At 38.8% G+C, this 14,061-nt stretch overlaps 1 protein-coding gene across 7 annotated transcripts in view; it reads left to right on the top strand.

Moving 5' to 3' along the window:
• Positions 1–14,061, top strand: part of lingo1a (leucine rich repeat and Ig domain containing 1a) — a 116,292-nt gene that overhangs the window by 97,723 nt on the left and 4,508 nt on the right. The gene's annotated exons all lie outside the window — the stretch shown is intronic.

Below are 14,061 nucleotides of genomic sequence, written 5' to 3'. Positions count from 1 at the left end.
TTTCTATCTGAATATATTTAATTCCTGTGATTAAAGCTTTATTTTCAGCATAATTCCTCCAGTCTTCAGTGTCACATGATCCTTCAGAAATCATTATAATATGAAAATAAACATTTCTTATTGCTTTCAATTTTGAAATAATATTTGTTATAAATAATAATTAAACAATTATGGATTTTCATGAATATTTAATGAATAAAAAGTTCAAAAGAACAGCGAATATTTTAATATTTTGTAACATTTATAAATATGTGACGCTGGACCACAAAACCAGTCATAAGTTATATCATATATTTGTGTATATTTGTTGCAATAACCAACAATACATTGTATGGGTCAAAATTATCCATTTTTCTTTTATGCCAAAAATCATTAGGACATTAAGATCATGTTCCATGAAGATACTTTGTAAATTTCTTACTGTAAATATATCAAAAATGTATTAGTAGTAACATGCGTTGGTAAGGACTTCATTTGGAGCACTTCAAAGACAATTTTCTCAATATTTCGATTTTTTTATTTATTTTTTTTTTTTTTTTTTGCACTCACCCAGATTTTCAAATAGTTGTATCTCAGCCAAATATTGTCCTATCATAACAAACCACACACCAATGGATATTGGATGTGTGCAATGAATCCCAGCAATCCCAGGAATGAATATTTATTCAGCTTTCATATGATGTATAACTCTCAATCTCAAAAAAATGGACTGGTTTTGTGGTGCAGGGTCACATATATTTAACATCACTTTTGCTCAAGGCAACGCATCCTTGCTAACCATTTCTTTTTAAAGAATGACTGTCCCCACTGACTCTAAATTTTGAATGTTAGTGTATATACAGATATTTTTACAACTTTGTCCTCAAAGTTATAGATACACACCAACTGAAATTGAATGACCTTATAAGACACTAAATGGCTTCTCACACTGCACTTAAAGGGATATTTCAACCAAATATGAACATTTTGTCATCGCTCATGGCTCGTTTCCACTGAGCGGTGCGATACGGTTCAGTAGAGTACGATTCGGGACCTTAAACCCTGTTACAGCTTGCATTTTTACCACCAGCATTATGCTTATGATGCGTTGTGTAGCAATCAACATCATTCTTGCGCGAAAATGAAAGCGAGACAGTAAACAACAATGGACAAAATACAGCAGATCTTGTTCTTGCTTCTCGGCATGCGACTGTTGTCACAAGAAGAGCTTTATTTGAGCCAAGGCTACAAGGAAAAAGCATGCACAAGTGACATTCTCTGTCAACCAACCCCTTTCTACAGTGAGTCTAGCTCCACACTTTTGTACCTGATTACTGTGCTATAGTGATTTTTACTTTTGTCCACCCAAGGACACTAAGTAAGGTAGTGATTGGTACTCATGTCACCATTGACGTTGTGATTTTTGGATCACACGTCACTTGGTTATGAGTACATCAGATGACCACCTTCCCCATTCTTAGTTTGGGACACTAGTCAAGGTCTTTTACCTTGGCTGTATGAGAACACTCCGAACAGGAGGCTGCCCAGTCATTTATAATGAATGTAAAGTGGGGAGAGTTGGTCAGCTGATTTATCTGAAAGATTGGTTAGATTTCTAACTAATTTCTAGCACAAGTAAGACACAATTGTAATAAAATAGATTTTATTAACAAAAGATAAACAGAACAATTAACACAACTACTAGATGAATACAATGAATGATAAAGGAATAAAGTGCATAAGATGCATAAAATACATGCAAGGAAGTTAAGTGTGGCTATAGAAGAGTTACGTTATCTAATGGAAAGATAAACTGTTGTTTCTCTGAAACTAAGGTGAAGAACCTTATTATGCATCAAACAAATAAACGAAAGATTATTTGTTATTAACTAGCATCAGTTATATTAATTCTAATGTAAATTAGAAAATCATATACTGATAATAATCAACAATGCCAAGGTCTCTAGAAAGAGGTTTGGTTAAGTGATATTTACGTTCCATGTGGTTGAGTAAGCAGTCCGATGGTGATGACTTCTTTCACTGGTTTTGCTGGGAGACAGTGCAGTGAAGAAAGGAGCTGGAATCCGTTTAAACAGCCTTGAACACGAAGGTCTGTGGGATGCTGATCTCCTGGGGCACCAAAGGGTCCTAAAATCTGGAACACGCAGATGAGGCCCTGAAGTAGGTGCAGAAGGTCCTTAACCTGGAACACGCAGACGAAGGAACCTTGAAGTGAAGGTTTGCTCTCCTGAGCTTAACCTTGTTGCAAATGTCTCTGTGTGTCCTCTGCCTCTTTGGACCAGACACTCAGAAGTTGGTCAATCCGCTCTGGTCTCTCTAGCAAGGAGACTCTGGACTTGCTGTAGTCATCTCGCTGGAATAAAACTCTGAACTCTGTTGGTTAATGTCTCTTTCCTCTCAAGCTGTAGATTCAGATCCTCGGATCTTGTGTTGTCTCTCTGGTTAAACCAGAGGCTCAGAACTTGGTTGCTCTGTCACAGTCTAATCCTCGCCGGACAGACTCAGTACCTGCTGAACTGTTTGTCTCTTGAGGGAGACTCAAGAGACAACAACAAGGAGTGTCTGTTGAAAGGGTACCTTTATCCTTTTCCGAATAGGAGGAGATTGCAATTTGGCGCTTCTCCAGTCCAGTGTTGCGATTGGCTGCTGGCATCAGAGGGGGCATACAGTGGCCCACCCTTCGTTCCCCTGTGGAACTCATTTCCAAACTGTGCACAGTTAGAAGTCTTTAAAGTTTATCAATGCATTTCTCACTTTCCAAACCACCATCAGAATACCCTTGGCAATATACTAAACAAATAGACGCCAAACATGATGGAAAATTATTGAACTGTTATGTGTTTATTCATTTGTTTATATGAAATGGATGTGTGTAGTTTACATCAGTCTTAAGGTTTCCAAACATAGTTGTGAATGGATTTGGATGGATCATTTTGGTCTTTCTTTGTTTAACCCACTACTGCTGAGGTCCTGAGGAATGTGTATGGCCGTCACAAACCAGGACGTCAGGGATCAGTCTCTGGTGAAGGGCAGAAACTGCATGTGGACCAATGAGAAGTCCTGTCCTGACCAATGAGAAGCCAGGTGTCTGGCTGTTGTCCGAACACCTTTATCTGTTGGCGTTGGACATTCTGTGTCAAAATGCGATCCATCAACTGTTGAGTTACCATACCAACATTCTTTAAAATATCTTCTTTTATGTTCAACAGAAGAAACTCATGCAGGTTTGGAACAATATGAGTGAGTGAATGATGACAAAATTTGTGGTTGAACTATCCCTTTAACCCCACGTTATCATTGCTCTTAACCCTCGCTTTCAACCCTGAGTAAATGAACGTTTCACACTTGTAATTTAGAAGCAAGGTTAGAAGCGCTTTTGTGTCGTTATTCCCGTATTGTCACAGAAACGCTGTGTGTTGTATAAACTGTAGTTTCAGTGTTTGAGGTGAAAAATGTCAAATGGTGGTGCAAAGTGTTAGACTGGGTAAAATGTGACAATTGGAGTAAAGTAGAGGCTGTTTTATGATTACCTCTATAGCCCGAAAAGTCCATTCAATTTTTAAACGTAGTCAGTCGGCAATATATCGTCCAATCACTGACTCTGACACTACAAATATGCAAATAAGGATGTTAACCCTGGGTTTAGGAATGTACAGTGTGAAACGATAGCCTATAAATACCCACAATTAATTGTTGACCCTGGGTAAATTACAAGCAGTGTAAAATGTGAATTAAGGTAACCCAGGATTCCGGGGTTTAGAAAGAACAGGGTTAACTATGCCTTAAATTGATGAATACTGTTGTATAATACATAATACGCACCATTCTATAGTGTCTGTGTGTGTATTTGTGTCTTAGTTCATTCCATCTCATGACTCATTCACTGTTCCCCAACACGTCTCCCTTTTTATTTATTCAGAGAAGAAAATGAGTGTGAGAGAAATTTATATAGCTAAAAGGGAAGGAGCGCATATGTTTTCACAGACAGGTGTTACTTAAATGCGGGAACTAGAATGAGGTGACCGCCGTTGTCCTTTTACTCTGCTTCTGTTTTTCAGAATCTACTTCAATAGATGTCATTCTTATGCGTTACGCAACTTCTGTACATAACCTGTGAAAGTCGACTGAGTCATTTTCTGTCCCTGCTGTCAGTTTGTTCCCTGCTGGAAAATCCAGGAAGATGTTTTGGAACATGCTAACTAGTAATTAGCTTGTCCAGCTACATAGTAGCTAGTCGGCCAGCTAATGACTGAGATAGATCCTTCAAAACAAAGATAGCTCATTAAGTTGTTCAAATTAGCTTGACACATTCACCCAGGGTAAAGCATTGTAGACCAAGCATTGTAGGTAAAAATGCACTATTTAACCCAGTATTTGTGTGTGTTATACAGTGCCGCCGCTCCCACCATGCGCATCACGCGCTGATGTCGCCAAGTACTGAGGGGGGCACCACGATAAATTTCTGTCAGCACCCCTACTTGTATCTGCTGCTTCTTTCCCTGTGTTTGATCTGTACTCTTTCAGAAGATGTGTAATAGAAAGCCTTAAAAGCATTGTCTCACAAATGATGGACATTTTCGTCAGTGGCTGAGAAAGACTTAACTTGCACTAAATACAGTAACGTATAGTCAATAACTAAATTAAATTAGTTATTGACTATTAAATTAGTTATTATTGTATTTATCTGATAGTTTTATTAAATTAATTGCTGAAATGCCCATGAAGTCTCGGAGCATGCAATGGAGATGAAGTTCAAATGTCGACTAGATTCAATGAAAATGAAAAGCTTCTTCCATACGTTGACAACTTGTGCTGCTAGAATATGTGTAGTGATGTTGCCACTCTGGATCGATTACTTGTATGTCGCCTGGCTGCCAGTTTCTGAAGGGGTACTTCAGCGCTGGGAAGATGCATGTGTATTTAAACTGGGTCATTAATGAATGTGAAATGTGAAAATGTTTTTTAATTTGTTGACTTCTAGACTGAGAAAAGACTAAATGTATTTTTGTCTCATGTGGATGAAAGACAACCAGAATGCACTTGCTTTGCTGCCCGACGAGGCCAATACCAAAGCCACGGCTACTGGTTATCACTTGCCCACCTTGACACGGCCCTACCGTTGTTTTGATTTTCATAGTAATAAAATGTTTTCGTTCAGTTAAAGAACAGACACTACAATTAAAAACTGAACGTGTCTGTTCAATAAAGTGTCAATTACCCGAATGAAAGTCACGGCACAAACGCAGCAGGAGATTACATTCATCTCGAGAGCGCAGAGCTGAGGTAAGCACGGCCATCATTCACGCCGCGTGTTCAGTCTGGCGCATTTTCAGATTATTCCTATGGAAGCTTTACTTTCATAGGAATTCATTGAAAAGTTGAAACACTCACTTTCAGGCTCGGATCAGCATGGAATGGAACGGTTAATAAACAAGGAGAACAGTTTGGCCTTATGGAAAAGCGGCCAGTCTTGTATGTTCTGTATCGTCTTAGGAAACTCGATAGCTCGTGTTTTTGAACTGTAAACGAACGCCATTTTATTAAGTTTAAATTAAGCGGCAACCTCCCCCAGTTTCTGTTGAAGCCAATACAGAAGTGACATAAACTGCAATTACTTGACTGGCCACTAGGGGCAGAATCTCATTGAGCCCCATGTTAAAATGCCCAACTTTACAGCAGAAAAAAAAACATATTTACAGTCTGGTACAAATTGTGGTTTTGGTCTATACGGCTAATTTTGCCCTTCATTACAACTGCGAGTGGGGTGATTTTTTTTATAACTCATTCATTTACATTATATAAAGCCTTAAAGTTCTGAATAAATAAGGGCGTGGTTACTTTGAGTGACAAGGTGATTGCCATTTATCCACTGTCTGATAGTCATTGCGTCACAACCCGCCTCTTTGCCCATTTTCTATTATTCGGACGTGACGCGCTGACAAGATGGCAACGGCCAGCTCGTCTCTACTTTACGCTTCAGAACTGCTCTTTTGAATCCTATGGGTGACGTTACGGACTCTACGTCCACAGCCTATTTTTTTTTACAGTCTATGGTCCAAATACAGCGCAAAACTATGCTGTGAGTAATTTGTTAAACGTGCTTGCGCCTAATTTCTTTTAGAAATAGCCCACGCACTTCATTGCTGTTCATACTGGTTAAATGTTAGGACACTAATAAAAGAAACGGGGTGTGACGACGTGCAATGGTGTAGTAGTGGTGTCCCATTTTTTAGGGAACATTTTCACCCCTACGCCTTGCCACTCCCTTACGAAAAGAACCATGGTTTTACTACAAATAAAACCAAAAAAACATGGTTATTGTTTTAAACCATGGTAACCACAAATTAACCATGGTTTGCTACTCTAACCATAGTTTAACCATGGTATTTGTGGTAAATCTGATGTTATTTAAATGGTAATCAGTTAGCCAAAAAACCATGGTTACTACACTTTTACTATAATAAAACCATGGCTATTTTTTGTAAGGGTCTGTTTCAAGGGGAACGGGTACGGGTAAATTAAATTTGTATGACTGGATGCTATGATTCCATTCTCGTTGAAAAAACAGCTGGTAGTTAGGTATGTTTTGAAGCATGACAGCTGGTTTAAGCCCATCTGGTCCTTAAACTAGCTCCAGCTCAGGACCAGCTTTTACCAGCTCATGACCAATTAGGGACGATCATAAACCAGCTCTAACCAGCTGCCCTACTTTAAAACCCACCTAACCAGCATATGCCCTTTTTTTCAACTGGTTACATTTCAAGTCCTTAGCTTGGCAACATGCTAACGTCAAAATCTGTTGGAATCAACTGTAAGTGTGAGTCCCTTTAAGGCAAGTCAGTTTACTTAATGGCGAGGGAGAGATTGTTAATGGAGTTTCTGCCCATTAAGAGCGTATCAGATCAATTATTACGAGGCTCCATTTCTGTTAGGTCGCTGCACCAGAAGCTTCCTTTGTAGACAATAGACAGTGAGGCTAGGGTTTGCAGTCTAGCTTGTATTTGTGCGTCTACCCATGTCTCTCGTCTCGCATCCAGCGAGAAAACCTGCCTTGTGTGATTGATTCCTCAGCACTGAGACGTCTTGTGTGTTGGACCTCGTTATTCCTGATTCCAGCTGGCGTTCTGGGCTTGTGTTGATGCTTCTTTTCCTGCAGCTTCAGGGTCAACGTGTCTCCCTCCCCTCAGAGAGAGAAAAACAGAGAATGTCAGAGCAGAGAGAGTGAAACCGGAGATGTTTGAGCTCTGAGGAGCTGTTAGGGCTGTAGGATGGAGCTGGTTTTTCTGGGAGGAGATGTTTTCAGAAGGTCAGCAGGCAGATCTGAAGCTTTCAATGTAAACCTACTGTTTGCACTCACTGAGCCAGAGTTACTTTACAGACGGAATAATAGCAGAAAGGCAAGAAGAGGGTCTCTAATGAGGGACCACTCAGTTACACTCTGTTGATTCTGCAGCAAGTGCAACAAATAAATGAGCAGATTCGGTCACGGACCATAAGAAATGGATTGAGTGTGTGTGTGTGTGTGTGTGTGTGTGTGTGTGTGTGTGTGTGTGTGTGTGTGTGTGTGTGTGTGTGTGTGTGTGTGTGTGTGTGTTTCTGAGTGCTAGACTTGTTTCAGTCTTGAACACTGTGCTCTGTGCACAAGCATTTTAAGTGAACGATACGATCTCGTTTCTGACACTTGTTTTGCAGTAAAGTGAAGCCTTTCTATTGTAGGACAGTATTTTGGTAGTCCTTTCTACCGTCAAAGACTGACTTTAAAGGTCCAGAGGAACAGGAGAAGCTAATTTGATCACCAAACGGAAATTGCAAAAATAATGACTTGTCTACCATTGTTTAGCCAAACAGATAGCCCCGCCCCAAAACTCATGCCATTGGTTGAGCCTCTATTAGTGTACCTTAAAAATCATAAGGAGAAATTAAAGCACTAATGAGACAAGTAGAACTACAATGCTATCAAATTAATTGATGGAAGCTCAGGTCATTTTTGGAAATTGATGAAAAATGTTGAGTTCATTATGACTTTCGATTGCAGACTTTTTAAATCTGAGCATATGAAATCTGTAGAGGAGAAATGTTTGACATTACTTTGGATATTGTTCTTATTACTAGAGGAAACAATAAAGATTTTTTTTATCCGATGCAGAAGATGCAGAAATACTAATTCATTCATAATTAAAAACTGAGCGATTTTCGGTTATGAAATGAATTGGCAAACAAAACTCTAATTTGGTGAACGGATTCAAGAGATTTAAGTCACTTGGAAGACTCAGTCTTCTGCATAGTAGCAGCAAAGCTTCATTAAGTCAATTAATCAGATTGATTTACGGATGAGCCGGAGTTATTCTTGTCCAAGTGTGTGTTTAACTTTATTTGTCCTGTGAGGTGTCCGTGCGCCGAACTGACCTACATGAAGCTGAAATAAGTCCACCTGAATTTGTGTCGGTGCGCCTGTGTATGCGAGCGTGTGTGTGTGTGTGTACAGGATTAGTGAACGGGCTGATTCTGAACTAGATTAGACTCTTAGCGTGCTGTTCCTATAGCAGTGACAGATGTGAGGAGGATTCTGCTGCTCAGGTATTTAGCTGCCGTCTTTAAATGGGATTGTTGCCGCTGGGAAACACTGTCCTGCTCCAGACTGCAGTAATTCACGTTCAAACTGTGATAGATTCAGATGTATCATAAATATATAATAGTAAATGATGCAACAGATGGAAATGCAATCATGCCAGAATAGAGGAGATGCAGCCGCACACCACGTTTATTACGAACTGCCTCGCCATGTTGCTTTACAAATCACCTTCCAGCATTACTTCACACACTATTGTACTGTACTGCTTTACTGCCTTTTAATTTGACAGTTGCCACCTCTCTTTTACATACTAGTTTACTGTTACTTTACACACTATCACAGTCACTTTACGCACCAATGTCACAAGTTATGTAAAGGGTTAGTTCACCCAAAAATGAAAATGCTGTCATTAATTACTTACTCTAATGTCGTTCGACAGCCGTAAGACCTCCGTTCATCTTCAGAACACAAATGAAGATATTAGTGTTGAAATCCGATGGCTCAGAAAGGCCTTCAGTGACACCAATGTCATTTCCTCTCAAGACCCATAAAGGCACTAAAGACGTCGTTACAAAGCCCATCTCACTACAGTGATTCTACAATAATTTTATGAAGCGACAAGAATAGTTTTTGTGCGCAAAAAAAAACTAAATAACGAACTATGTAGAGATGGGCCGATTTCAAAACAAAAATTCGAACCGTTATGAATTTAGTGTATCGATTCAGGATTCGGATCGCCAAAGTCACGTGATTTCAGCAGTTTGGTTGTTTGACACGCAATCCGAATCCTGAATCGATACACTGATTCATAACCGTTCAGGATTCGGATCGCCAAAGTCACGTGATTTCAGCAGTTTGGTTGTTTGACACGCGATCCGAATCCTGAATCGATACACTGATTCATAACCGTTCAGGATTCGGATCGCCAAAGTCACGTGATTTCAGCAGTTTGGTTGTTTGACACGCGATCCGAATCCTGAATCGATACACTGATTCATAACCGTTCAGGATTCGGATCGCCAAAGTCACGTGATTTCAGCAGTTTGGTTGTTTGACACGCGATCCGAATCCTGAATCGATACACTGATTCATAACCGTTCAGGATTCGGATCGCCAAAGTCACGTGATTTCAGCAGTTTGGTTGTTTGACAAGCGATCCGAATCCTGAATCGATACACTGATTCATAACCGTTCAGGATTCGGATCGCCAAAGTCACGTGATTTCAGCAGTTTGGTTGTTTGACAAGCGATCCGAATCCTGAATCGATACACTGATTCATGACCGTTCGAATCTTTGTTTTGAAATCGGCCCATCTCTACATAAGTCGTTATTTATTTGTTTGTTTTTTGCGCACAAAAACTATTCTTGTGGCTTCATAAAAGGATTGTAGCGCCGCTGTAGTGAGATGGGCTTTGTAACGACGTCTTTAGTGCCTTTATGGGTCTCGAGAAAAGAAATGACATTGGTGTCACTGAAGGCCTTTCTGAGCCATCGGATTTCAACACAAATATCTTCATTTGTGTTCTGAAGATGAACAGAGGTCTTACTGGTGTCGAACAACATTAGGGTAAGTAATTAATGACAGAATTTTCATTTTTGGGTGAACTAACCCTTTAACATGTCATCAAACTGCGTTATTTTAATTTACAATATTTGTTACATGGGTCAATGACGAATAAGGTTTTCAAGATCATTTTTTTATTTTTTTAAGCAAAACGGTTTTAAAATACATTTTTATGTCCAAACAAATGTTTGATGTTGCTTCATATTGGTTTTACAGCTTTTTAGGCAGCATTAATTCATTATTAAACAAGATTTCTGATTTTACCACCCAGAAAATGACTGGTGGTACGACCATATATTCATTTAAATAAATATACATTTAATGTACTTAGCACTACTGAGAACTTGTAAATATCAGTCCTTGTAGTGTCTTAAATGCATATTGCATTGTAAATTTCATTTCATTTCTTTATTTGTTGTCTTTTTTATTCCAATTCATATAAATGGCTACTTTTCTATGTGTTCAAACACCAATTTTTCGATAAGGAGTTTTTATTTTTGTTTTTAATTGTTAAAATGATTTGTATATGTTATATAAAGTTTTACAGTTATATTTCTTACTTTATTTTGCAATTGCAGTGGAAATTGATACTTTTAAATGAAAATATGCTGGTTGCACCACCTGACCATGACCAGTCGCACCACCTGACGTTGTGATCAATAATGATTGATATTCACAAGATAAAAGTAAAAATGTCAATGCATTTTATTCTGATTTCAATTGCCTTTATTTTAATCCTCAGACCAATTTATGTAACTCAGTACTATAATAATATTTCATTAACAAGAAGTGCAAAACAATACAGAAAAAACCTCAAGGAACAAGTTAAATAAATGAAAACATCTTTTATATGGAACTAGTGCAAATATTGGGCCCAGAATCTATCAATCTATTGTTCATTCAAATAGACACATTAGTAACAGTAAGTCAAGATAAAAATAAATAAATAAAAACATTTGATTATCGATTCTTTAGAACGTCTCCGTTACGTATGTAACCCTCGTTCCCTGAAGGAAGGAATGGAGACGTACGTCGAACGTGACCGACTGGAAGGGAACTAGAAATTTAAAACGTTTCTATTATTAACATGTAATAACTGTGTAATTACCACAAAACTGTGGTACCTTTTTTACCACAAAAAAAGGTTTCTTATAAAGGAGATATTGTAGATCAGTTTGATATATGACATGTATTTATTAAAATTATGTTTAGAAAAATAAATCATTTGGACACAAAAAATACATGTCAATGTCATTGACCCACAGTCTGCTGCGTTACTTTGCACTCTATACCTCACTGCATTATTTTACTTGCTAACTCTCTTTTACATACTAGTTTACAGTTACTTTACACACTAATGCTGCAAGTAATTATACAGGTCATAAAACTGCATTATTTTAATTTACAGCTCATGTTGCATACTTTACACTCTACCTCACTGCATTACAAATACACATTAGCTCATTTTGTTCTTTAAGTTTACACACTACCTCTCTGTACTTCACATACTAGTTTGCTGCATTACTTTACACACAAATTCATGGCATTGCCTTATTGATTAATTCACCACATTACAGTAACCCACTGCATTACTTTATGCGCTCCCGTCATTACTTTTCATGCTGCCTTTCTGTAATTTTACAGGTGGAATAAAGGTCACAGATCACATAAGTTCCAGCAGGAGGGCTTTACAGCAACCATTTCTTTTCTTGCTTTCACCGTGAAATAATACATAATGCTGTCTGATAAGATTTCCGAAGTAATTAGCTGAATAATGTTGCTAGTCTGATGACCAGACAGCGGGGATAGTTCTTTCATGTCAGTTTCATATGAAGAACATTTCCATATGTTCTCAGGTTTTGGCAGCCCACACTGTAGGCTGCTTAATTTGCTTTGAACTGAACCCAGCCTCCCCTCAACAGTGCTAACGGTTTAACACAGTGCCTGTGGGCCACATGCTGAACGCTTCCAGCCAACTCACCCCTTCAGCAACTTCATTATTGATCCTGATGAACAACTGGGGCTTACAGTTAGATCACTGCAGTTTATTCATTACAAATCAAATCAAATTGAAATCCAAATTGGGCTCTTCTGAAATGTTCCTCTACATTGATACAGTGTACTTTGTGTGGGTGGGAGGAGCTCTGCACACCAATTACTCTTTTTAATGGTCATTGTGCTGCAAGACAAACGGTTCCCTAAAGAACCATTTTGAGGATCACAAAAGCTTTACAAGTTCTTTGAACTGAAAAATCCTTTGCTTGTGGGGGATCTCTAATATCAGCGTCACAAAGCACAATATTTCAGTCTTTCAGGACACAAGCAATAATCACTGGCATCAGGCTTCCTAATGCAAGTTGTACATCTTTTTTATGATCATGCGACAGGGATGTTGTGTTACATGAACAGGAAATGAACATGTCTTGATGCTCTCAATAGAAGTACTCCGGTGCTGTGTAGGTGGTTATGAAACCATAATCAGAGTCACGACAGGTTGGTAGAGAATAGCGTGACAGTAAAAGAAAAGAAAAAAAGAGTAAACCTGACGTTCGCTGGAGATGTGAGCTCTGTTACAAAACCGACTGAGCTGCCTACCTAGAGAGCATTTAAAAGGCCTTATAGCTGTGCTCTCTATGCAAAAACTGTGATTATGAATAATTTAAAATCTTTCTTTGATGATTTTTTGTGCTGAATTCTTGGGAAGCATTGTATGTATCGTTAACAGATAAGGCAATCCCAGAATTCACTACAATGAGCTCTGTGAAAAAGCCAAAGATCGGTCAAGATATACTGAAAAGCATTTATAAACTACTGTGTGTGTGTGTGTGTGTGTGTGTGTGTGTGTGTGTGTGTGTGTGTGTGTGTGTGTGTGTGAGAGAGCCTGTTTATGTGGTTTATGAGGACACAAATTTGTGATTACACTGGTATTACACTATAAATGTGGTTTATGAGGACATTTGAAATGTCCTCATATTTCAAATAGCTTTAAAAACACTAATTAATGTTTTTTTTTGAGAAAGTAAAAATGCAGAATGTTTCCTGTGATGGGTAGGTTTAGGGGTAGGGGCAGGTTAAGGGGATAGAAAATACGGTTTGTACAGTATAAAAACCATTACGCCTATGGAGAGTCCCTGTAAACCACATAGACCAACGCGTGTGTGTGTGTGTGTGTGTGTGTGTGTGTGTGTGTGTGTGTGTGTGTGTGTGTGTGTGTGTGTGTGTGTGTGTGTGTGTGTGTGTGTGTGTGTGTGTGTGTGTGTGTGTGTGTGTGTTTAAGAATCACGTTATTACTTCAGCAACATGCTAACACTAAACTTCGTTTCGGGTCGTTTGCACATCTGCGGAGTTGCTGCCAGTGTAGAGTATTCAGGATGAGTCCCTTATGAGGTTTCATTCGGATACTGCCTGTGTAGGCAAAAGATAGCATGGTGGAACAGTTTCCTCTAAAAGAGGATTTTCAGAAGACTGCAGTTGTGTTTTTGTTGTTATTTTAAAAGACTACTATCATGGAAGGGAGACACAACCAAGCCAAAGTTAAGAAGCTTAATTTTAAAGGGAGTGCAGTTGTGCATGAATAGTGTTTATTGCTGCTTCAGAAAGCATTAATCTCTGTGTACAGATATGAATGGTCAGCATGTCTTTTAGAACGATATCAGAGTGTTTCAGAACGGTCTTAAACCAAACCATCTCACGTGCATTTTATGTGTGCACCTGCTGACTTCCTGTGAAGTGGATTTCTCCTTGAAAATTGTGAATAAGTTCACACATATGCCCCTGTGCCATCATCTCAGATGGATCCCATACATGGAAGTGTGAACGCTCTCAGGATTTGAGAGTGAAAAGGCTGGTTGGGACAACAGCCTTCTAACTCACTACTCAGCTGTGTTAGGTGCACCAGAGGTTTAGAGGCTTCATAAATATCTT

The sequence above is a fragment of the Pseudorasbora parva genome, chromosome 25 (genome assembly GCF_024679245.1).
Source record: "Pseudorasbora parva isolate DD20220531a chromosome 25, ASM2467924v1, whole genome shotgun sequence".
Taxonomy (NCBI): Eukaryota; Metazoa; Chordata; class Actinopteri; order Cypriniformes; family Gobionidae; genus Pseudorasbora; species Pseudorasbora parva.
Note: the sequence above shows the minus strand (reverse complement) of the source record. Positions and strands in the feature narration are given on the sequence as shown.